Here is a 23,609-nt window from a genome sequence, read left to right as displayed (position 1 = left end):
TAGCGTCCAAGTTTTTGAGGATGGCTGTTCAATATTCTTTTGAGCAACTTCTCCACAATTTTCTGTAAATTCTGTTTTCCAGAGGACAAAGTCACCCCCAGAAAGAGCCGCACGGGCAAGGAAATACCAGTCATTAGGGGTCAACCAATGTTCACTCTGGTTTTCCACCAAGGCCAGTGTAAAAGGAGCTATAGGACCATACTGAGCACAGGCGGATTTCAGCTTTTTAACAAGGCGGAAATTTAATTTGTGATAAGTCTGTCCTGGCGGGGGTCCTCTGATGACGGCTCCTCCTTCTTCTCCCCCTCCTCATTTTGGTCTTCCAAACCCCGAGGGGCCGCTCTGGGCGGCCGCCTCGGATGAGTCCCCAGAGGTCTGGCTCTGGGTAACGGGAAATGCCAGGACAGGCTGAGGCTTACTTTTTGATTTACTAGATTTTTGAGATGGTTTTAGCAGGCCAGGAGCTACCACTTCAAGGGCAAGATCTTTAAGTTCTTTGTCAAGAGTTTTCAATTCCCTTAAAAGCTCAACAAGTTCCCTGCGAGCCTGGAGGGCCCGTCGCAGTGAGCTGAGATCTAGGACAGGGGGAGCCAACTCATCAAAAACGGGCCTGCAAAAGTGGGAAAACGAAGAAACATAGGGAGGGGGCATTGCAGAAGGGGGAACCGCCGGAGGTTTTTGAGGGGGTATAAAAGGGTCCAAGGACTCCTGTTTTAAGGGGAGATTTTTGCAGGGGGGCCAGTCTGGATTATGGTAACGGGCAGCCCCTTTCTCTAGAAAAGCCTCCTCGGTGGGGTCTGGAGGGGAGTTAGAGGTAAAATTATTAGCAGAGGGATAAAGATGGGCAGGAGCGGACTCCTGGGGATTGTTAGGTTTAAAAGTCGTGAGCGTCTCCTCTTCCATAGAGCACAGGTGGTGATCTGAGGGAATGTTTACAGACCCTAAGAATGTCATTAATAATCAAAAAAGGCTTTAAGAACTTTTTTCTTTACCCTAGTTCCTTGTGTCTTGAGGGACTCTTTTAGGTCAGAAATGAATAAATCTTGTGACAAAGTTGCCTGTCCCATGGCTCGTCACTTTCTTACCTGCGTCACCTCCACGCTCCTCCGGGATCGCGTCCTGACCCAGGCGATTTCAGGGGGATCCAAAAACTTCACCAAGGCCTTGGTCTTTCCTCCAGGAGATGACGTTCCGAATCCTCAAGAGGTGGTTTCGTCCATGTTGGGTGCCAGTTGCCCCGGCCAGCAGGGCTTCAACGGGTACTTGACCACCCTAAGGATGGAATGTAGGGACAGGAGATACAAAGGAAATACACCAAGTCAAGCTTCTGATCAAGGTGCAACTTTATTTTTCTCCAGGAGGGTTTATATAGTTCCTGCAGGGTGGGGTGGGGGGGAGCAAGAAGTTGTTATCTGCATAGGGTGGGGCAAGCTAACAGGATGTTTGTGTAGTATGTTTACAGGGTGAAAGGGTCGAGGGCTCTGACTCAATGTCCTGTTGCTAGGCAACCTGACTGTAAGATGATCTAGTTCCCTGTCTTATGGGGGTCTGTATTTTTTTTTTTTTTTACTAACTAGAGATTCTATCCTTGTCCCTGACAATAAAGCCCCATAAAAGTAAAATAAAGGAAATAAAAACGCCTCTTCTCAGTAGTAATAGAGGGGGGAAAAAGGCTTTTTCTGTGAGACCAAAGTTCCTGCATTTTTACAGAATAACAAGTTAATCATGTGATAGTGAATGTATGACCATGGAATGTCCCAATTCTGGTCTCCATGGTGATTGTTTAACCACAGAATGTCCCCACCTGAGGGCAGCCAATGAGAAATGGTTATGGGCAACCACCCCCCTTAGAAGTAAGATTAAACCATGATTTCTGGAAAGTCCCTAGAAATGAGCCAATCAGAAATGTACATGTATGGAAATCCCCTGCTATTGTAATCTTGTGGATTTTGTCTTTAAAAGCTGTGCACAATTCAGGCTGGGCACTTCCTCCAGCCTCCACTGCATTGGATGTGTTGAACGAAGTCCCTGCCTAGGCTTGTATTGCTCCTGAATATCCTGAATTAAAGCCTTGCTTTTGCATTTTGGTATGCTTGTCTTTCGGTGGTCTCTCTGGGGGTTCGCGATCTGGGCACAGCACTTTCCAATATAAACATTTCAGGATAGCTACAACTCTGAGCTCTTTCTGTCTGTGAGCAGAGTGTTGGTATCTGAATTACAAAGAATCAACAGGTGGGCTTCACTGCTGCTGGCTGGACAAGCAAGCAAGCCCAGAGCTTAAAATTTTGTCTGGTTGCTTAACTTTGGTTTAAATGCGGGAATAATTCAATGTTAAAGATCTCTTTGTGGGAAATGTTTTCTGTTTTTCTCTAATGGTGGGAATAATTCATTATTAGCAGTCCCTTCATGGGAGAAAGAGGAAGTATAAATGGGCTCAACTTCTGGTGAAGAATGGTTTCAGTCAGGACTTGGAATGCTAAGTTGATGCTGTTTGAATTTCCAGAGATATTAATCATTAAGTGTATAGAAGATGTTCTTTCCTTTTGATTGTCTAATAAATGTTTGGATGGAAGTTTGATAAACTAAAGGAACAGGATTCATAATTTTAAATTATATACTGGTTATGCTCTTGTCTATTGATCATTACTGAGTATTTGGATCTGCTCTTTAAGTTACTTTCTAAAAATTTTTGGTTAAATTCTATAGAAATGTAATACCTAAAACAGATTGGGTTGTTAGCTTATTAAATAATGTGATTGCTAGGATAAAAACTCATAGAAAAAAATCTGTTACTGATAAAGAGGTTATTTTTTTTCAGTAAACAAAATACAAGTAAATTGTTTGGTCCACACTGTTAATAATTGGCGAGTTGCATTAATGTGTTACTTGGAATCTATAAAAAAAAAAAGGAGCCTCTTTTTAAGATTTTATAAAAATATTTCAATATATTGCCTAAAGTTACCTCTTAAAATCCTATAGAGATTGTATTTAATGCTTTTATAAATAGCATATGTAAAATTAGAAGCTGGTGATAGAATTGCTCAATTATTATTACTTTCATATCTTAAATGCAAAATGGCACCTATATTTAGAACTGGAGGCTTTGGAAGTACAGAAAAAAATGTGTTTTGACAAACAGTTATCAATGATGAATGGCCCAAATTAAAAGTAAAATTAAATGAAATTGAGATTAAAAGATTATTGGATTCTGATGCTGGATGTTTCTATAATTTCACAAGAATCCTGGGATCCCAACTGGTCTTTACAAGAAGTCTCCACTCAATTTGTTGGAATCCCATCTAAAATAAAACAAAGTATAAAATATATTAAATGTATAGAGCCTAAAGAACAGATAGGAATGTTAAAGCCTTATATGGCTGATACAGCCATGAATTTATGGGGTAGAGATTTGTTACAACAATGGTGAGCTCAAATTAATATTTCTATAATTTCAAAAACAGCTTGTAAATTGTTAATCCTCCAATTAACATAGTAGTAACTTGGGGAGATAGAAATATTCCTGTAGTGGTTAATGAGTCTTCTTGGCTACCTATGTCAACCAAGGTCCCCCTTAGCAAATGGAGGAGGGTAAAGTGATTGACAATTACACTGTTGGAGTACAAGGAATTCCTATTTTCATGGGAAAATAACCTCTCAAGTATGGCTATCCATAGTCAATACTACCCAAGATTATCATACTAAGTTTTATATGCTTCATACATCCGTTTTTTAAGGACAAGAGATTAATGCTACTAGTTCCATAAATCTACCGTTCTGTGAGATGAGGGTTACCAACAAGGAATCTGACTGGGTACATTGGCAACAGTGTAAGAGTGAGAAATCTCGAGTGCTAATTAATATCTTCCAAGGAGACATCATTGATTGGAGCCCTTATGGCACCCCTCAAGGAAATTATTCTCACTCAAAATTAAGATGGAAGTGGTACAATTTAAACGGAACTGTGGAAATCAATGCTTCTATTAATGAACCTACTCGGTGGCATGGAGTTGGAATGTCAAGTCCTCTCCTGCAATTTGGTGATTCATTTCAGACTTACTCATGGAAATTGACAAGTGCCTTCTACCCCCTTAAAGCATGGGAAGGAAAAATAAACATTAAGGATGATAAATACACTCTGTCTTTTAGACTAAATCAAAGCCATCCTATTATGGCATGTGTACCATTACCTTACTTGCTATTAAAGGAGCCTGTACAATGGCACCCAAATAATTACAGCATCACTTATGAATGGTGTACCCTGCATATCTGTGTTAATTCTAGTATGTTTTTAAATTTGACCTTTGAAAGTTTATATATTCTTAGGACAAGGCCAGCAATCTGGATACCGGTGAAGTTGTCGAGGCCTTGGCAAGACTCTCCTGTGATGATCTTGGTATAGAAACTCGCTGACAGAATATTAAAAGAACACATTGACGGTTGGACTGGTGGTTGCAGTTATTATGGGAATCATTTCATTGACAGCTATGGGAACAGCAGCTGAGTGGCCCTTCATAAAGAAATCCAAACTGCTGAATTCATTAGAGACTGGCATAGACATTCAGAAGAACTTTAGACTGAACGAAATAAAATTGATAATGAGATAGTAAATGAATTAGATGAATTAAGGCAAGCTGTTGTATTGTTAGGTGCTGTGGATGATTGATTGATTGATTGATAAATAAAGTACTGATTGGCCAGTAGCCAGGCAGGAAGTATAGGCGGGACAAGGAGAGAGAAGGCTGGGAAGTGGAAGGTTGAGGCAGAGGGACGCTGCCAGCCACTGCCATGAAAAGAGAGATGTAAGGTACCCGTAAGCCACGAGCCATGTGGCAACTTATAGGCTAATAGATATGTGTTAATTTGAGATATAGGAACTAGGATAGCAAGAAGTCTGAGCCATTAGGCCAAACAATTTAAATAATATAAGTGTCTATGTGTTTATTTTATAAGTGGGCCGCAGGACTGACTGGGCTTGCGGGAACTGGAGAGAAACTCTCAAGCCACAAATGGTGCTAGAACGTGGGGCAAGAGTTTCCACCTAAAACCTGAGAAAGAAGATTCTAAAAGAGCTAAAAACAGCTTCCTAGTTGTCTCAAGTTAGTGGCAGCCTGCAGTTTGAGCTACTATGTCAGGGTTTGTGAGCTTGACCTATAGTATGGCAGGAATGAGGCGTCTCCAAGTGGCACATTATGCTGCATGGTGAATTTAGCCTTTGCTAGTACAATTAAAAAAAAAAGGTTTCTGGGCTACACACTGCTTTGATAGAGGCATAGACCCACTGCCTCTGGCGGTGAGCATGGTTCCTCCAAAGCTGGAGGTAAACATACCATCTCCATGGGAAGCTGAGGTGGGCAGAGCCACCAGCCAAAGCTGCTGTTTTAGCCCTAGTAATGCTGCAGTTTAAAGCAATAGTTACACAATAAGGCAGATTCAGATAGAACAAGACTTTAAATGCTTTACAATGTGTGTAAAATTGTACATAGGCTTGGAAGAGTGATAAAATGGAATATATGCAATATATATATATATATATATATATCTTAAAATATATATATATATATGCAATATATATATATGAGTGTACATAGGCTTGGAAGAGTGATAAAATGGAATATATGCAATATATATATATATATCTTAAAATATATATATATATATATATATATATATATATATATATGCAATATATATATATGAGTGTACATAGGCTTGGAAGAGTGATAAAATGGAATATATGCAATATATATATATATATCTTAAAATATATATATGCAATATATATATATATATATCTTAAAATATATATATATATGCAATATATATATATATATCTTAAAAAGATAAAGTCTTTAAAGAGACAGTAAACGTAGTATAAAAATAAGCCACATAAAGATGGATATTACACAGAGAATCTGGATTGTGTTGTCTTTGGGATTCTTAACTGCAGAAAAACATTTGATTGTATAAGCTGTTGAGTTAAGCCAATATGTATATTTTAAAGATACCTTGACTTCAAAATTTGGATGTAAGGATATGTTGCTTTGGAAAGGAGGCTCTACTTCTGTTTCCACAGAAAGCCAGAGGCTATGGATTTGTTCCAGATTAAGATACATCAGGTTTGACCAGCCAAGACCCCCTGAAAGGTCTCTGATGACACCATGGCCCAGATGATCCAACATCCAGAATGGATTCAAGGCAACTGGCTCAGATAATACACCCTCATGGACTACTCCACAATCCTAAAATTTTCTTTGTGTCCCCATAAGATACAGTGTCCTCATCCAGAAGGAAGTAGTATGAGAAGCTATGCCCAAATTCCCAAATATACCAAGCTGGCTTTGGAGATGGAATTGGCTTACTCCTTCTCTAAACCCAGGCATATTCCTAAAAGAAAAGGTTGAAATATTCTTGTATCCCATATCAAAAGAGCCCTCTGGTGTGGGACAGAGAAAAACCAATATTTTTACTTAAAGCAGGTTGATTATAAATACAATCTCTTTCTAAAGAAGAAAAGGGGATAGTTTAGATATGACAGGATGAAAGGGTAGATTAATGAACCTACTTTTAAAGTTTAACAACTTGTTTAAAAAATGTTTTACATTGGTATAGATTTTAGTTTATTGATACAAATTTAGAGTTGGTTTTGTTCTAATATATATATATATATATATTTCTACTCTTGTTTAAGGTGCTATGTTTATGTAACTCATTTAGATTGTAATGGATAATTAAGAAATACAGATTTATAATTAGTCTTCTATGATAGTCAAACTTATAGCCATGTTAAGTTTTCTAGGTATACATAGATATAATTCAAACACTTCAAAGACCTACAGAATATGGAATTTAAAATATTTTTAAAAATTTAGACTTTCTGGACAGTGAGACATATCTGCTCCTGGCAGCACCAATTTACTTCAGAGAGGAGGATGGGCATTGAAGACACTCTATATGGAGTTTATCTTCTTCTTGGCCAAAATAGCCATTTGGGCAAAAAATTGTTCTTGCCTGGACTGCTTGATCGACTGGACATGCAGCACCCATAGGAAGGTGACCACTGAACTTTGCTTGGCAAAATGGTCCTTCTGGTTCCTGCTTCACAGAGGAAACTGCCAGACATTCTACAGGACACAGAGAGAAGTGACTGAGAGACTCAAGGCCTGTGGGCTGAAGACAGATGCCCCAACTTTACAGAAGAACTCTGGATGACTGTCCAGGCTGCCAGCTGTCGCTGTCTATTCTCTCGAGACTCCTGAAAGTTGCTTGCATCCTTCTCCCACTTCTCAGGTAATATTGTATCCTTCTGAGGTCTTTGATGTAGTTGAACACTAGATAGTTATAGTTTTCTTACTCATGATAAAAGATAAGTTATATATGAAACCTTAGATTCACAAATATAGGATAGATAGGATATTTTCTTTAATTTTGCCAAATACAAATAGACTAGATATTATAAATAGACTAGATATTGTAATTGTAATTCTTGCTTAATAATTGTTTTGTTATATGCAATTTTGCTATGTTAAAGTTAAAACCTTCCTTTGTGAAAAAAAGAAAAGGGGAAGTGCTGTGGATGATTTATTGACAAATAAAGTACTGATTGGCCAGTATCCAGGCAGGAAGTATAGGCAGGACAAGGAGAGAGGAGAAGGCTGGGAAGTGGAAGGTTGAGGCAGAGGGATGCTGCCAGCCACTGCCATGAAAAGCGAGATGTAAGGTACCGGTAAGCCATGAGCGATGTGGCAACTTATAGACTAATAGATATGTGTTAATTTGAGATATAGGAACTAGGATAGCAAGAAGCCTGAGCCATTAGGCCAAACAGTTTAAATAATATAAGCGTCTGTGTGTTTATTGTATAAGTGGGCCGCAGGACTGACGGGGCTTGGTGGGAGTTGGAGAGAAACTCTCAAGCTACAGTTAGGGGATCAGTTAGAGATTTTGAAGGAGCAGATGAAATTAAACTGTGATTGGAATGTTTCTTGTTATTGTATCACACCCTTAAGATTTAGTGAAAGCAAATATGATTGGGAAAAAGTTAGGATGCATTTGTTGGGTCACCCTAATTCTTCTCAAATGGTTTTTGATTTACAGAAAGAAATCAAAGAAACTTTTGCAAAAAAAGTTACCTGATACGACAGGAATGGACATTATGGAAAGTCTTGCAGGTACTATAGCCTCATTCAATCCTACGAATCACTTTAATAGATTTCTTATCCTAGCAGGTGGTGCCCTTGTTCTAGCAATAGTAACTTTATTGGCTTTAAAATGTGTTTTGGTCTACTTACATAAGATTGTAAGACAGATAGAAAAAAGACTATATTTACTATAAGGCCGCATAACCTTTGAGATAATTGACTTTTTTTTTTTTTTTTGGTTTTTTCGAGACAGGGTTTCTCTGTGTAGCTTTGCGCCTTTCCTGGAACTCGCTTTGGAGACCAGGCTGGCCTCGAACTCACAGAGATCCGCCTGGCTCTGCCTCCCGAGTGCTGGGATTAAAGGTGTGCGCCACCACCGCCTGGCAGAGATAATTGACTTTTTAAATGAAAAAGGGGATCTGTAGTGTATTCCTGCTGAGCTCCTGGCTTGGTTCCAGAGAGTAGCACCTAGACTTAATCCTTCCTTTGTTTAGCCACACCTTTTGTTTCTCTTACCTTTTGTTTCTCTTATTGCCCCATGTGAATCTTGTCTGAGAGTCAAGGATCAGAGAGTCCCCCAAGGATCAAAGGCCTATGCAAAACTTGGTTCAGGAAACCTGGAAAACCATGGTACCTGATAAATCAAGTAATTTGCACTTGACATTTGGTCTCTGGGAGCTCCTTTTAGAGCGCTTTGAAGGTAGGTACATCAATTAACTGGCTAAAATATAATAGAGAGTAGATAAAAATGCCCTAGGTGAAGGGAAAGTGCCCCCTGCAGCCATGAAAGGCTAGATTCATTCTTAAGATGCCTCTGAGTCTTCATTCCATGGACCCGCGGGAACCCACACACCCATGTCATGACCATTCAGTTACATTGGATGTCCAATTTTGTTCCTTTGGTCCACATGTCTGTTTTTTTTTTTTTTTGTTTTTGTTTTTGTTTTTGCCAATACACATTGTTTTTATTACTATGTCTCTGTAATATATCTTATGATCTGGAGTTGTAATCCCTCAGCATTAATTATTCTTTTTTATCAAGGGTTGTTTTTCTCTCTCCATGGTCTTTTGTGGTTTTATATGAACTTTAGAATACCTTTTTATATTTCTGTGAAGAATGAGGTACAGATTTTGATTGGGATTGAACCTATAAATAGCTTTTGGTAGAATGGTCATTTTTACAATGTTAATTCTACTAATCCACAGACATGGGTGTCTTTCCATTTTCTTGTGTCTCTGTCTCTTTCTTCAGCAGATTTAAGTTTTCATGTAGAGGTCCGTCCCTTCCTTGGTTAGGTGTACCCCTAGATACTGTATTTTCTTTGAGGCTATTGTGAATGAGTGTGTGTCTATAACCACATTCTCTGTATGTGTTATTGGTATAGAATACCAATAGAAAAGCTATTGATTTGTGCACATTGATTCTGTATCCTGCCACATTGCTGCTTCTGCTATGGCTTCCTATCAGCTCTGACCCCCAGGCAACTTTATTTATTAACATACAAATAAAATCACATTTCAGTACAAATAAAATATCACCATAGAGTGGGGTAGTAGGTGGCCAGAATTTTTATTCTTTACCTTCTATCAGTATTTTTCTACCATAAGTACTTTTTATTGACATTATTAAATGAAATTATAAAAGGTATCAGATACTTAGGAATCACACTTATGACTGCCAAATATGTATGTAACATGCCTGACATATGACATATAGTATGTATGTGTGTGTGGGGGGGGGTGTTTACAGCAGGGGTGTAGAACTTTTCTTTATATATTTGAATCACATGCCCCCAAGAACTCTTATAGTTCTAACAGCTTCATGTAAACAGTCCCATAGGAGTCTTGGAGACAAGAACTCAATATCTACATTTGAAAGATGCTAGGCTAAGACATTTAGCTAGGCATAGTTGTGTGTGTCTGTAATCCCAGCACGAAGGAGGCTGAGACAAAAGGGTTGTAGTAGGCTTGAGGACAATCTGGACCTTAAAGTGAGTTCCAGGCCAGCCTGAGTTATGGAGACCTTTCTCAAAACAAAATAAAAACAAAGACATAATTTGTTAATGTAAAACCTTCGTGTTGGCTATGCATGTTCAGAAAGAAGACACACTTCTCACATTCACTCAGCCAGGCTCCTTTGTGTTTCTAAATCTGAATGTGTGTGTGTGTGTGTGTGTGTGTGTGTGTGTGTGTGTGTGTGTGTGTGTGTTGGCGTTGCATATGGAGGTCAGAGGACAGCTTTTGGATGGTGGTTCTCTCCTTCCCCCGCAGGTTCTAGGGAGTGAACTCAGCTGCTTGTTGGGCCATCCTGTCAATCCCAGATTCCGTCTTATCACCTATGTAGAGAAGGAACAGGACTTCCACTGGAAATGCCAATGTACAAACCAGAGTGATTACCCTACAGATTTCCATTAAGGATCTGGAAGCTTCTAGCCTGTTTGCCTAGGTTTAGATGGATCATTCGAATCAGCCTGTGCCTCTCTTTCACCCTCTTTCCCTCCCTCCCTCTTTGCCCATTTCCTGTCTTTAAAAACCTTTCATTTTGCTTTCCTGTCATTAAGAGCAGTGTTTTCAACTATGGCTGGGGAGTCTATTCTGTGATAGCAAACTTGCCCAGCACACCAAAGCCCCTGGATTTGCCCCCAGTACTTCGGAATGAAAAAAAAAAAAACTTAAAAAGAAAATTTAGAGCTAGACATCCTGGTGCATGCTTTTAATCCCAGCACTGGTGAGGGAGAGGTGGGCAGACCTCTGTGGATTCGAGGCCAGCCTGATTTATATATTATAGGACAGGTGGGGCCCTGTCTCAAAATTTTTATTTTTAATTATCTGTGTGTGGGGTTTGTGCATGGGTGCCAAAGGAGGCCAGAATAGAGCACTGGATCCCCCGAGGCTCAAAGCAGGTGCTCTTTAAGAACTGAGCCACCTCTCCAGATGGTCTGATTGTGTGTTTGTCTATGTGAGTGTGTACCATGTATGAGTGTGCAGGGCCCAGAGAGGGTGGTGGATTCCCTGGAGTCAGAATTACAGGCCCTTCTGAGCTGCCCAGTGTGGATGCTGGGATTTAAATTTATGGTCCTCTAGAAAACCAGCAAGGGCTCTAACTGTTGCGCCCCCTCTCCAGCCCGAAAAAGCAAACGTTTATTTTACAAAATAAATTGTGTACATGTGTATTATGTATTGATCATAGGATAAAATATATTAATGAGTTTCAATACAAAATCTAAAAGGCCACTTAAGAGATTAATTTATTGGTAAAGAGATAAAATTAGTATCTATTCCAACACACCCAAAATCATCCTTGTGCATATTAAATAATTAAAACAATAAATTAGCAAGCCAGCTGTATCCCTACCTTACAAATAAGTTCTAAAAACTTATTTGATATGGAGGTCTTCTCAAAATCAGTTCACAAAGCCACTTAAATAATGTGAGTTGACTACAGTATTTTATGTTGTTTATGTATTTGGGGTTTACTGTATCTTCAGGAAGACTCCTCATACACACACAAGGCCTCAGGATCATGTGCATCTTCTCGGTGTAGGTGAACATCTAGTATCACCTCAGCAGTCCCCAAGTTGTGTCTAGGACTCAGAAGAGAAGGAATAGGGGTTCTAACAGCCTTAACCAACTTGGGTAGGATACAAAGTGTGGTGATATTTTATTTGTGCTTTAATAAATAAAGCTTGCCTGGAGATCAGAAGAAAATGCCAGCCACAATACAGAAGTCATGCAATGTTAGCACATGCCTTTAATCCTATCACTTGGCAGGCAGGATCTCTGTGTGTTCAAGGCCACACTGGAAACAGAGCCAGATGTGGTGGCACACGCCTTAAATTCCAAAACTAGTCAACCATGGAGGTCTGTAGGTCTGTACAGACAGACAGGAAGTAACAGAGCTGTGTAGGAAGAGGAAGTGATGTAGTTGAATGGAGAGAGCAAATCAGATGGCAGAACAGCAAGACATAAAGACATGGGTAGACAGGAAGGAACTCGCATTTGGAAGCTGCAGAGTTGGTGAGGTAAGGTTAGCTGTGGCTATTTCCCTGATCTCTCTAAGGTTTTCACCCCTATATCTGGCTCCATGTTTTGTATTTAACAAGACCATTTAGAAATTTATCTGCAGTGAAATCTGCAGGGGTGGTTGGACAACTTTCCTCCACCCCAACTCCAGGTAAAGCACAAGCGTAAAGCAGTCGACTGCAGAAAGAGAAGTCACCAACACTGGGAATTTCTTAAAATTTACTCATTTTCAGAGACTGTGGGCTAAACAGAACAATGCAACACTTTTTCAGGTCCCAAAATTGAAATTTCACACACACACACAAATCCCTGGCTTTAATTTTGCTGATTCACTAGTTACACCAATAGCTGTTTTATCACCTATTTTTGTTTCATAATCTGCTTGACTGTAACACTTCTATTACCCACACACTTCTCACAGAACCATGGGTTGTGGTGCCTTAGCCTGGATTCCGGAATTCAGGCAGAGCAGTGCAGCTGCAGCTTCACATCTGTACTCACTACTTTGCTGTTGTGTAAAGATTCACTGTGTGTCTGCACGAGTGTGGTGTGTGCACATGCCTGCAGATGTGTGCACGAGGCGCCCGGGAGAGGGGTCAGTGTCCTCCATCACTCCTCCTGCTCCTCAGGGTCTGGTCCTCCTGCCCCTATTCCCTCAGAACTGGGATTACAGATGTGAGCAGCTGCCCAGCTTATGACATGGGTGCTGGGCTGAGACTGGGAGTGAATTCTCTCTAGCTTCCTGTTCTGAATTAAGAATAGCTCTCAGGGGCACACATGGGTGAGAAGCTCAGAGGATGCCCCTCAAATACCACATCAACCACAGCACCACTCACCTGAGTGGAGAACAAATCACCATCCAAGAGAACAAAGCCAACAGAAACAAACCTTATCCAAGGCCCTCAATTCCTTTTAAAATCTACTTATTACTATTATGGTGCACCTGTTGGTGTGTGCCAGTGTGCAGGTTAGAGGACAATTTGGGGAGTCAGTTTTCCTTCCATGGTGGGTGCAGGGGATTAAACTCAGGTCAGGCAGCCATCTTGGTATGTCTGTGCCATAAACTCTCAGGTAGAATTCTAGCATCCAATTTTCAGCAGTGTAGACACAGTCAATGTCTGAGCTCCTTTGGTTATAGCTGGATCCCGGCATCACTGGCACAACTCCTAGGGGGGCCAGGAAAAGGGTCTAGGCTAAAGGAAGGGATCTCTGTACAGTCTGTCCTATGGAAGAAGAAGCACAAACAGTTCACCCCTGAACCACTGGACCACATGCTCTCAGGTCTGGCCAGGCCACCAGGTCTCGTTGGGTAGGCTCAGTCATTTGGTCTACATCACAGGCCCAGCTTCCATACCAAGGCCACTTCAAGTCTCAGAAAAAGCAGATTTCAACTGTTACAACCTCTAAGCAGCTTGCCCAGGATTCTCAAGAGCAGATATGTGCATCTGTATCTAACATGCGTGCAGCTTTTCCGAGTTTATCTCTTCTTTTTGTTTGTTTCCAGAACAAGTTTGGAAAGTTGAAGCCGACAAAAGAGGAGAAATTATCAGCATATTCTAGGTTCTGCCAGACAGTCTTTTATTACATGATAAAAGCAACACTAGGCACTAGATCTTGTAAAATATGCTCTGACCAACTTTCTGAAATTAAAAATGCATAACCACATCTGTAGGATTTTTAATGAACAAAAAAGTTAAATACAAACTTTCATATACAAAATAAATGACTGTAAAGATGACCTCAGAGCCAGGTATTAAATCTCTCTCCAGAGGCCTCAGTGGGCATGCTAATGAGCCAAGAACTTAATTTCAGCTTTATATATATTTATATATTTTTTAAAGAAAAAAACTCTGAAGAAAAATAGGCTTAAATTGAGGAGCATCTTCTGAAATAGACGGTTCAGGCCAGCCCTTTACCATTGTGAGGGTCATACTCAACCACACCTAGGATGAAACATTTATGGTCACAGTTACTTTGAATCCAGTTTCGAGAGGAAGCCAAGCTACTTCAGTTCTAAAAAAGAAAGTCTCTAAGATGAGCACTCACTGCTCTGAGGACACAGAGACTGAGGTCCTTGGCCACATTTCCATGAACTGTGCCTGTGTCAGAGCGGCAGAGCCTCTAAGAGGCAGCCAGATCCCCACAACACAGCAGCGTCATTTCTTCTGGCGTTTTCAAGCCTCAAAAGGGAGAATGTTAACTTCATGTCGGCAGTTCCTACTACAGCATTAGAGAAGCTAGTCAACACCCCCTCCCTCCCCCTGCTGAGGCCCCTCTGCAGCAGGGGGTGGCAGTTTGATTACATTCTTTTCAGAAATAAATAGTCCAAACAAATTATTATAGTTAATTATAAAAGAGCAGTGAGAAAAGGGCACTGCCCAGTGTTTGCAAATGAGTGAGTGAATGAATGCATGGGAACAAACACAGAAAAAACAATTCATAGAACAAAGCCTGCATTTCCCACATTCATATGGAAATAACTTTAAAACAAACAACATTAATTAACAGTTGTTCTTGTTTGGGGTGAACAGTCCAGGGCTCTGGGCAGGCACAGCCTTGCAAACAGGGCTGCAAGCAGCCCCTCCACACCCCAAGTCAGGGCTACTGTGGAGAGGCCTTCATGCACTCTTGATAACCCAGTACCTGTGAAAGAACAGAAATGATACGGGGACTTTTAACCCATAATGCATGAGGTATATGGAAACATCCATGAAAGAACCACCAGCAGCTAGAAGACCCAGGGCAGGGCACTGTCACAGCAACTGCTGGTGGAGGATTTCCCACACCATCTTCTTCCGGAAGAGAGGCATCTGGTGCTGAAAAGAATCCCACAAACAATAGTATTACACACTTCTGCACACAATATCACAGCATGACAGCCTTTAGGTGTCACCACATACATAAAATAGGATGCACATGTCTATCAATCAGCTTTACATCATGTATAAATTTCTGAAGCACAATAGGCTTTCTTGTCCTAACCTTCCCGCCTATACCTCCAGTGCTGGGATTATAAGGATTATAAGGCATGTGTTGCCATGTTTGACAAAGGTTCTTGTTTTATTTTGTTTGTTTGCTTGAGAAGGGTCTTGCTTAAGAGCCTAAGCTGCTATGGTCAAGAGCTTCTCCTGCCTCAGCCTCCCCAGTTCTGGGATTGTAAGTGTCCCACACTTATATACATACATTATGTGTGATTACATGTGCATACATATGCACTTACAAGTTAGAAAAACCAAAGCTGAATACAGAATAATATACTACAGGGACAATAATAAAAATAGCAAAGAGAAGAAGAAAAAAGAGGAGGAAGAGGAGAAGAAGAAGAAGAAAGCACCAATTGGAAATGTCCAAGCAGTGGTACAATAGGAAACTTTTCTACATTCTAAGTAAACATCACTTTAAAAAAAATCATTCACTTTTATATTAAAAAAAAAAATGACCTTAGGGCATGAAGGTATGGCTCCCTGGGAGAGGTCTTGCCTAGTATTTATGAGGCCCTGGTTTCAATTTAAATGACCTTTATTTAAAATGCAGGAAAAAGACAGGTGGTGATGATGCATGCCTTTAATCCCAGCACTCCAGAGGCAGAGGCAGGTGGATCTCTGTGAGTTCAAGGCCAGCCTGGTCTACAGAGTGAGTTCCAAGACAGCCAGGGCCACACAGAGAAACCCTCTCTCGAAAAATTAAAACAAACAAACAAACCCCAAATAAACAGAGGGTGCCACCTTTGGCCTGTTTGTGGTGCATTGCTATACATAGGGGGAGCTAGCTCTCTGCTCTCTATTACACACTCCTGGGTTTCTGGAGGATGTGTGTGGCAAAAGTCTTAATACATGATCATACAATTTTTTTTTCCAGACAAGGTCTTTCATTATGTAGCTCTGGCTGGCCTGGCACTCACTATGCAAACCAGACTGGCCTGAAACTCACAGAGACCCTCAGGTATCTGCCTCCCTAGTGCTGAGATTAGAGGCATGTACCATATGCCCAGCCTTAACATGATTCTTAAGTTATTTTAAATAGTTCAAGACATCCAAGGGGTCAGCAGACTATATGCCTAATATGCACAGTGGTGCACACTTATAATCATAGCAATCAGGAGACAGAGGCAGGAGGATGAGAAGTACCAAGGTCATCCTTGGCTACATAGTGATTTCCAGGCCAGCCTGTGCTATGGGAGACCCTGTGTCTCTCTCAAATAAATAAATAAATAAATAAATAAATAAAAAATAAACTCACGTAAAACATTACTTTATTCCTAGTAAAGCTGAGAGTGTATTCTCCGAGATCAGAAAGATATGCATTCAGCAGGGCAGCCCTGGTTACTTCATGTTCCTCCAAAGCATTTAGTTCTACTAGTCAATGAACAGTTTGTTTGGCATACAGGAGCTATCCAACAGAGGTCTATGGATGAGAAATATTTCTGATTGGGGTTAACTCTGGCTGTAGAAAGATTGAGAGTCCACTATCAAACAGGAACTTAAGGGTTCCTGATGTACTTGAATTTCCTCTCAAATACGACATCTTTCAGAAAGGAAAGCACGTTCATTTATGCTTCCATCTTAGACCGGGGCTGAAGTCCTCACAAGGCGGGGTTTCTCCTCACTGTCATCTATCCTCACATGCCTCCCTTTAGCTAAAAACAGTAACAATAGGAACCAATCAAAAATGGAGTTCAAGGATAAGCAAATTATACCACCGTCATCAAGAATTCTTGGTCAAGTCCAGGAATACAGCCCATGACGAGCATGCACATCACTGATTCTGAGTGGGGCCTCACCTAAGGTTCCTAGAACAGTCTGTCTGTGAGAAGAGCCTGTCGTGGGCCAGGCACTGCCAAAGGACAGGAACAAGCAAGGACACGAGAAGCAGCTTGGACTCACCTGAGTAAATGTGATAGGTTTGTCCCTAGAAATATAATCTGCATATTTACAAGTAAACATTCCACAATCACTCCCATTCAACTGTTGAGGAATCTCCTAAAACAAACAGAAAGGGGGAAGAGGTAAAATATTGTTACATACACACCCTTAGTCTCTCTCTAAACATCACTGTGGAAAAACAGTACGACAAAGGTGGATAAATCTGGTGTTGCACACACACAGATGCACACACAAACACAATCACTCTTACTCTTTGTGGTATAAAAACCCTAATCATGACACAGCATATGAGGCCCCATAGAAACATCTGACAGAAAAAAGAAGTAAAGCAAGTGAGAGTTCTAAGAGAAACAGAACCCATCAGACATGATGGGGGTGGGAGAAGGAGGAAGAGCATTTGATCATGACAAGAACACTAGTGGTGATTATTTCAGATTATTATAAGCTTTAAATGTGCTTGAATATGACACATATTTACTTCAATATGAAGAGGTCTAACTTAACATTGGTGCAGCCATGACAGGCTGCGGACTAACACTACTGGGCCTGGGCCTCACCATTACAATAACCAGGAAAAGCCACAAACTGTACCCTGTGGGAGACCCATCAGAATTGAGACAAACAAGCACTAAATGCTCTAGAACATGAAGGACAGCTCACACAATCTGTCTATAGATCGCCAGTTTCCTTGCAGCAAATGCCAGTACCAGTCACTGTTTGATACAACTGAGCTCAACGCTCTCCCTGGTCCAATAGCTGTGTCGGAACCGATGGGAAGTCCAAGCTCGAGCTTGCAATAAAGGTTCTTTGCTTTTGCATGTGAACTCTGACTCCTGGTGGTCTCCGGGGGCTCATGACGCAGGCATAACAAATACTGCAGAGGTTACACGGTTTTAACAACCAGAACAACTGCCGGCTGCTTAGGATCCCTAAAGTTGCACGTGAGATGAGAAAACCATCTCAGAGGTTTTAACCAACTAGGATCACTCCTTGAGTTATGTCCCTGAGGCAGAAACAACTAGGAGCAAGCAGCTCTAGGAACATCAGAAGATAAACTCATATGGAAAAAGCTGTGTGCCAAGGTCTGTATCATCCCCATCTTGGCTTGACATGACCGTGGCCATCTTGAAATGTGACCCTAACTGAGCCTGAGTTGAACCTGGTCAGTTTCCCCAGCATATAGTTTCCTAGTATACTGTGGCAGGTAAAGCCATTGAAGTGGTATGTATGGGAGCTGTAGGACCAGACTTTGACACCGAGAATACACAGAATGTGCCTTTATTCTCTAATATTAGCTCAAGAAAAAAAAAAAACAGAAAATTATTGTTAGATGGGGCCATTTCTATTGTGACCTAACCTTCTGAGCCAATCAGAGGTAGTAGCCACTGGGCCTGCTGCCACTTTGTGCCATGCTTCTGTCCACATGGACTATAAGCTGCAGTCTGTAGTCAGGGGTCTGCCTGCCTTTGATCTCACAATACCCTGGGTCCCATTTTCAGACACGAGACTGGACTTTCCCAAAACAGTTTATATTTAAAGCAAGATAAAAGACAAGAAGCAACTATCTTGGCTATACTGAATGGCTATAGGTTCAGAAGTAGGCCACTTAAGAAATATAAGCTGGGGCTGGAGAGATGGCTCAGCAGTTAGGAGCACTGACTGTTCTTCCAGAGGACCCAGGTTCAATTCCCAGCACCCACATGACATTTCACAACTGTCTGTAACTCCAGTTCCAGGAGACCTGACACCCTCACACAGACATACAGGCAGGCAAAACACCAATGCACATAAAATAAAAATAAATTATTATAAAAAAGAAATATAAACCTTAGGACTGAGATTGTATCCACAGAGCCTAAATTTAATCTTTAGTGTCACAGACACACAGACACACACACACCCCAACCACACTTCTGGAAATTGTGTGCTTACAGAATGAGAGAAACAAGAAAGAAACACAGACAAGTGTCACTTACATGTGGCTTCATGCTGTAGTGGGCGAAGGGGTTTAGAGTGGCGATCGTGGCTGGCCGTGGCTATCACAGTGGCTGTGGCAGAGGAAGAGAGTGCTGGATGCTGTGGTGGCAGAAGAATCACGAGCCATGGTTACCTTTTTAGAGCTTTATTAGGAGGAAGGACAGAGAGACAGAGAGAGGGAGATAGAGACAGAGAGACAGAGAGAAAGACAGCACAGAGGACAGAAAGAATACAGAGAGTGAGAGACAGAGACAGAGATAGTGAGACAGAGAGAGACACAGAGAGAGAAAGAGACTGTGCGGAGGACAGAAAGAATACAGAGAGAGAGAGAGTGGGAGAGCATGTCTGCTTTTTAGGCTGGGATGCCATCGCAGGCTGATAACATAATAAGGACAGAATCCTTACATCCCGGACTTTCGCTTATTATAAAAGCAGCAGGTAGATGGGAATAGGGGCATCGTTTCTCTCAAAAGCTGCTTCTAGCTGACTGTTGGACATCAGTTGGCTCTGGGGGGAATGGGGAAGGGGGGTCTTCCAAGGTAGACAGGCGTTGTGAGATACTGTCTGCTGTCCATTGCTCTGGAGACATGCATCCCTCTTGGCTGTGCTGGGAACCTTCTGTCTGACAAGATGCTGGTGACACAAAAGAATGCTTAGAGAGAAAAGAATAGTTATTATTTCATTTTTTGGAGTGTTTTTAGACCAAGGGAGTTGGCACTTATCTGAGGTAGATCCAGCCTGTCCAGTTAGATTTAAGCTGGTTTTGAAACATGTTAAGCTTTATCAGAGACAGATTATTTTAAAGCACCTGATTCATTTACTAGTTCGGCATCCAGGAGACAGATGATCAATTATTAAAAGCATTTTGTAGTAATAGATGTTTATGTTAAAGTCTTTTTTGTAGTGCCCAGAAGCTTTTGGGTCTGGGGGTGTAAATACCTTTTAGCTGTTACAGTTTCTTACTTAATGATCTCTGGACTCCAGATCTGTGGTGGTCCTGTACCATTAGCTGAACAGTGAGTTAGAACAGGGAACTGAAAGAGAAAAGCTTGTGGTGCATGAGAACTTACTTTTTGGAATTAGGGACAAGGCAAAGATCAGGGACCTGTCTGTGTGGACGTGAGAAACACAGGCTAGTAGATCTGGAGTGAGGCAATGAAATGAAAACTCCTATCTTAGTTGGAAATCTTTTCCCATTAAGTAACTCTGAAAGTTCAATTAAATCTGGTGAGGTGGGTAAGGCTGTCTTTTGTACCCCGACAATAGGGAAATGAGGAGAGGTGGCATCCAAAAACTTTCAGGACTGTATCGGTGGTTTTGGTGTCCAGAAGGAAAGAAATGGATCGCTTCCCTGCTGTGTTCTGGGTTCCCTGCCATGTCTGTAGCTAAGCCTAGGTCTGCTGGAGGTCTTAGCTTGATGTACCCATGCGTCTTGGTGCCTGGGGGCAGTCAGCTGACTAGCTGTCTTTATAGGTGGCACTTATAACAAGGCTGTTGATGAGCATGGCAGGGCACTTGCTAGTGTGGCCTTTTCCTCACTTAAAACAGGGACCCAACAGCTTTTGGGAATCAGTGAGTGCCAGCACTTGGCAATTTTGTTTTCCGGCTTTTATCTCTTCCCTGGCACACCTTAAATGCCACAGATGACTCTTTTGCCTGTGGGGTCAGAAACCTTGCTTTTCAGATGCTTCAGTTTTAGTCGGGGTGGTCTAGGGAACAAGAGACGGATTTTAATCTGTGTCCTGAATTTGTTTTTTTGTCTGATGATTGCTGGCTTAAGGACAGCTTTTGGAAGATCTGCCAGGAGGCAGACTATAAACGATCCTTTTGGAAGACTTGTCTGAGGCTATAGGCTGATTTTTGGCTTAAGAGCCATCCTGATTACTGTAAACTTATTTGTATGGATCTTAGCTGCTTCCAGACCTGTCTGTGCCTCTCAAGGCAGTTTGAGAATGAGTGGGTGGAGTGAAGGCGAGTTAGGGCTAGAGTCAGTAGAAGCCACCCAAGCCCGCCCATTTGAGCCTGCCACTGCCGGTCGAAGTCAGACAGAAAAGGTTGCACGTGGTAGAGGAAAAGAAAACATCAGAAGTAGGGAGGGAGAAGGGTTCATAGCTTTAGCAGAAAGCTTGGGGATAAAGTAACTCTTTTATTTGCCCGTTCACTGGCAGAAGTTCCCACAAAGCTGTTTTGTAGCCAGATTTACCCGTATATATATGCCAATGTAAGTGGTAAATGTATCCGCCCCTTTGTCCCACGGCTCTAGCCGAGAGAAAAATAAAAAATTAAAATAACAAACTGGGATCAGACTCCAGTCTCAGGCATCCCCGAGGAGAGAAGAAAGATCTATGAATCAGCTCAGGTTAGCCACCCTCTTCATCAAGGGATGCTAAGGGCTGAGGTGTATGCTGGAGGTGGTCCACCTGATGGACCAAGACAGCATTGACCCCCTTGTCAGGAGCAGCAAAAATGTGTCATTGCCAGTGCAGCCCGAGGACAATTCCCAGGGTGTCTGTCGCAAAGACTATAGGTCAGACTACAGCCTCGAGAATGGCAGAGGAACTCACTGTGTAGTGAAGAAACATGGCGGGAGCAGTAGCGGTGTGGGGGTCCCGCAGAGGTGAGGGACTCACACGCACGCTCGTGGTCTCCGGTCTTGTGGTCTCGCTGGAGTGGGGAGGAGGCAGTGGCGGCGGTGGTGGTCGCAGCAGGTCCTAGTTGATCTCCCCAAGTCTGAATGGCACCAATGAAGGGGTTTAGAGCGGCAGTTGTTCATGGCCGCGGCTATGGCAGAGAGAGAGAGAGAGAGAGAGAGAGAGAGAGAGAGAGAGAGAGAGAGAGAGAGAGAGAGACTGTGTGGAGGACAAAGAGAATATATAAAGAGAGTGGGAGGGCACGTCTGCTTTTTAGGCTGGGACACCCTCGCAGACTGATGATGTAATAAGGACAGAATCCTTACAGTGGGTCCACTCTAAGAGATTGAGATCTGTATTTCTTTTGGTCTTACTTTCATCCTGCAAATACTGACTAAAGAAAACAAAAACAAATAGTGACATGTTGAAAGGTAATCATCATGCATGCCTACTTAAAAAAAAACAAAAACCTTTAAAACAAACCAACAAAATTAAATAAAAAAATTAAGTAAGCAAGCAAGCAAGCAAAGAAATAACCCCAGATGTGTAAACCCTAATGCATTAAAGAGGAACAGAAAAAAAAAATCAAGACAGCATACCTCCTCTAGAATTACTGTATTACTGATTAACCATCCAGTAATGGTATCTAGTAAGAGTGATTTTGATGAAATCCCAGAAAACTCAAGATAATGATAACAAACATGTTCAAGAACACAAACAGATGAATAAAATAAAGATGATTGTGGTGAGCCACAAGATATAGTATAGAGATTCAGTTGTGTATTAAAGCTATAATTTGACTGCCCAAGGGTCTGTCAAAAGGCAAGCCATTTATTATGAATATTTGCTGTTATCCAGCTTTTAATGTTTCAGCTGTATTCTGCTATGAAATTTGTGCATGCCCAAATATTCCCAGACCATTTGGCAAACAGGTCAGCTCCTCAGACTTGCTGAACTTCTAGGTAACTAACTCCCCCAATAAGCCTAGGAGACAGGCTGGCTGGAGAAACATAGCTTGGTTTCTTGTGCACATGAAGCTCAGGCCATGCTCTTGCCTTGAGGCCTAGTGGTTCTTCAGAGCAGCTGACTGAGAACAAAAGAGGTTTTTACATATCAAGGTGGAAGGTAGGGTGGAGCAACATTCCCGAGGGGGCAAAGATCCAGGTGGCCAGGGGAAGAAGGGACAGGCGTTTTCTGTAGAGGAGACAGAACAACACCGCCCAGGAGAAGGGAAGAACACAGAGATTTCATAGATGGTAAGACAGAACTCTTGTAGAGTTCATCAGAGCCACAATAGAGAGCAAGTAGAGATGGAGGGTGAAGAAACAGAGGATGAAGATGAGGCTGGAATCATAAGAGCTTAGTTGTTAGCAGGACTATGAGAGGACAGGAAAAGAGGGGACATAGAGGAACTGAGTGTCAGGATGGAGCTGAAGCTATGTAGACAGGATTTCATCCCAGAGAAATAAAGTAGACGTACAAAGAGCTTGGTGTATCTAGTTTTATTCCTGCCTTGAATGCCTGATGGAGCTGTAGCTGAATTGATAAAATTTTGTCTTAGAGGAATAAAGTTAACAGACATAAGAGCATAGTATACATAGATTTTTTTTTTCCCTTAGCTATCCCACACCAGACATAGCATCTTCCCTGGACTCTGGGCAATCCATAAGTGATGGATGTTATGAAAGAAAAAAATCAACAAAGAGAGAGACACTGAAGAAAGCCAAGCAGAAATGCTGGAAATAAACCCTGGCAAGTCAAAATTTAAAACTGTGGGAGTCTCAGCAACAGAACAAGTCAAGAAGAGGACAGAAGAGAAATGAAACAACCCCACAAGGCTAAAGATCAAACAATAAAAAGGTACTGGTGGGAAGTACAAGATATATGTGACATTCTGAAAAGATCCAATTTATGGATTATAAGGATAGAAGGAGAAATCTCATTCTAAAGGCACAGAG

General features: G+C 41.5%; 2 long non-coding RNA genes across 2 annotated transcripts; one reads left to right on the top strand and one right to left on the bottom strand.

Moving 5' to 3' along the window:
- Positions 1-1,973: 1,973 nt before the first annotated feature.
- LOC143268089 (uncharacterized) lies at positions 1,974-14,186 on the top strand. Its single transcript, XR_013043675.1, has 3 exons — positions 1,974-2,087; positions 8,095-8,168; positions 13,666-14,186. It is a non-coding gene; the product is annotated as an uncharacterized LOC143268089 (long non-coding RNA).
- Positions 14,187-14,802: 616 nt separating this feature from the next.
- LOC143268090 (uncharacterized) lies at positions 14,803-19,120 on the bottom strand. The gene is made up of 3 exons (XR_013043676.1): positions 19,021-19,120; positions 17,045-17,140; positions 14,803-14,977 (listed from the first exon to the last, which is right to left on the bottom strand). It is a non-coding gene; the product is annotated as an uncharacterized LOC143268090 (long non-coding RNA).
- Between the last annotated feature and the right edge of the window lie 4,489 nt (positions 19,121-23,609).

This window comes from Peromyscus maniculatus, chromosome 12 (genome assembly GCF_049852395.1).
Source record: "Peromyscus maniculatus bairdii isolate BWxNUB_F1_BW_parent chromosome 12, HU_Pman_BW_mat_3.1, whole genome shotgun sequence".
Taxonomy (NCBI): domain Eukaryota; kingdom Metazoa; phylum Chordata; class Mammalia; order Rodentia; family Cricetidae; genus Peromyscus; species Peromyscus maniculatus.
This window is presented reverse-complemented; position numbering and strand designations above follow the sequence as displayed.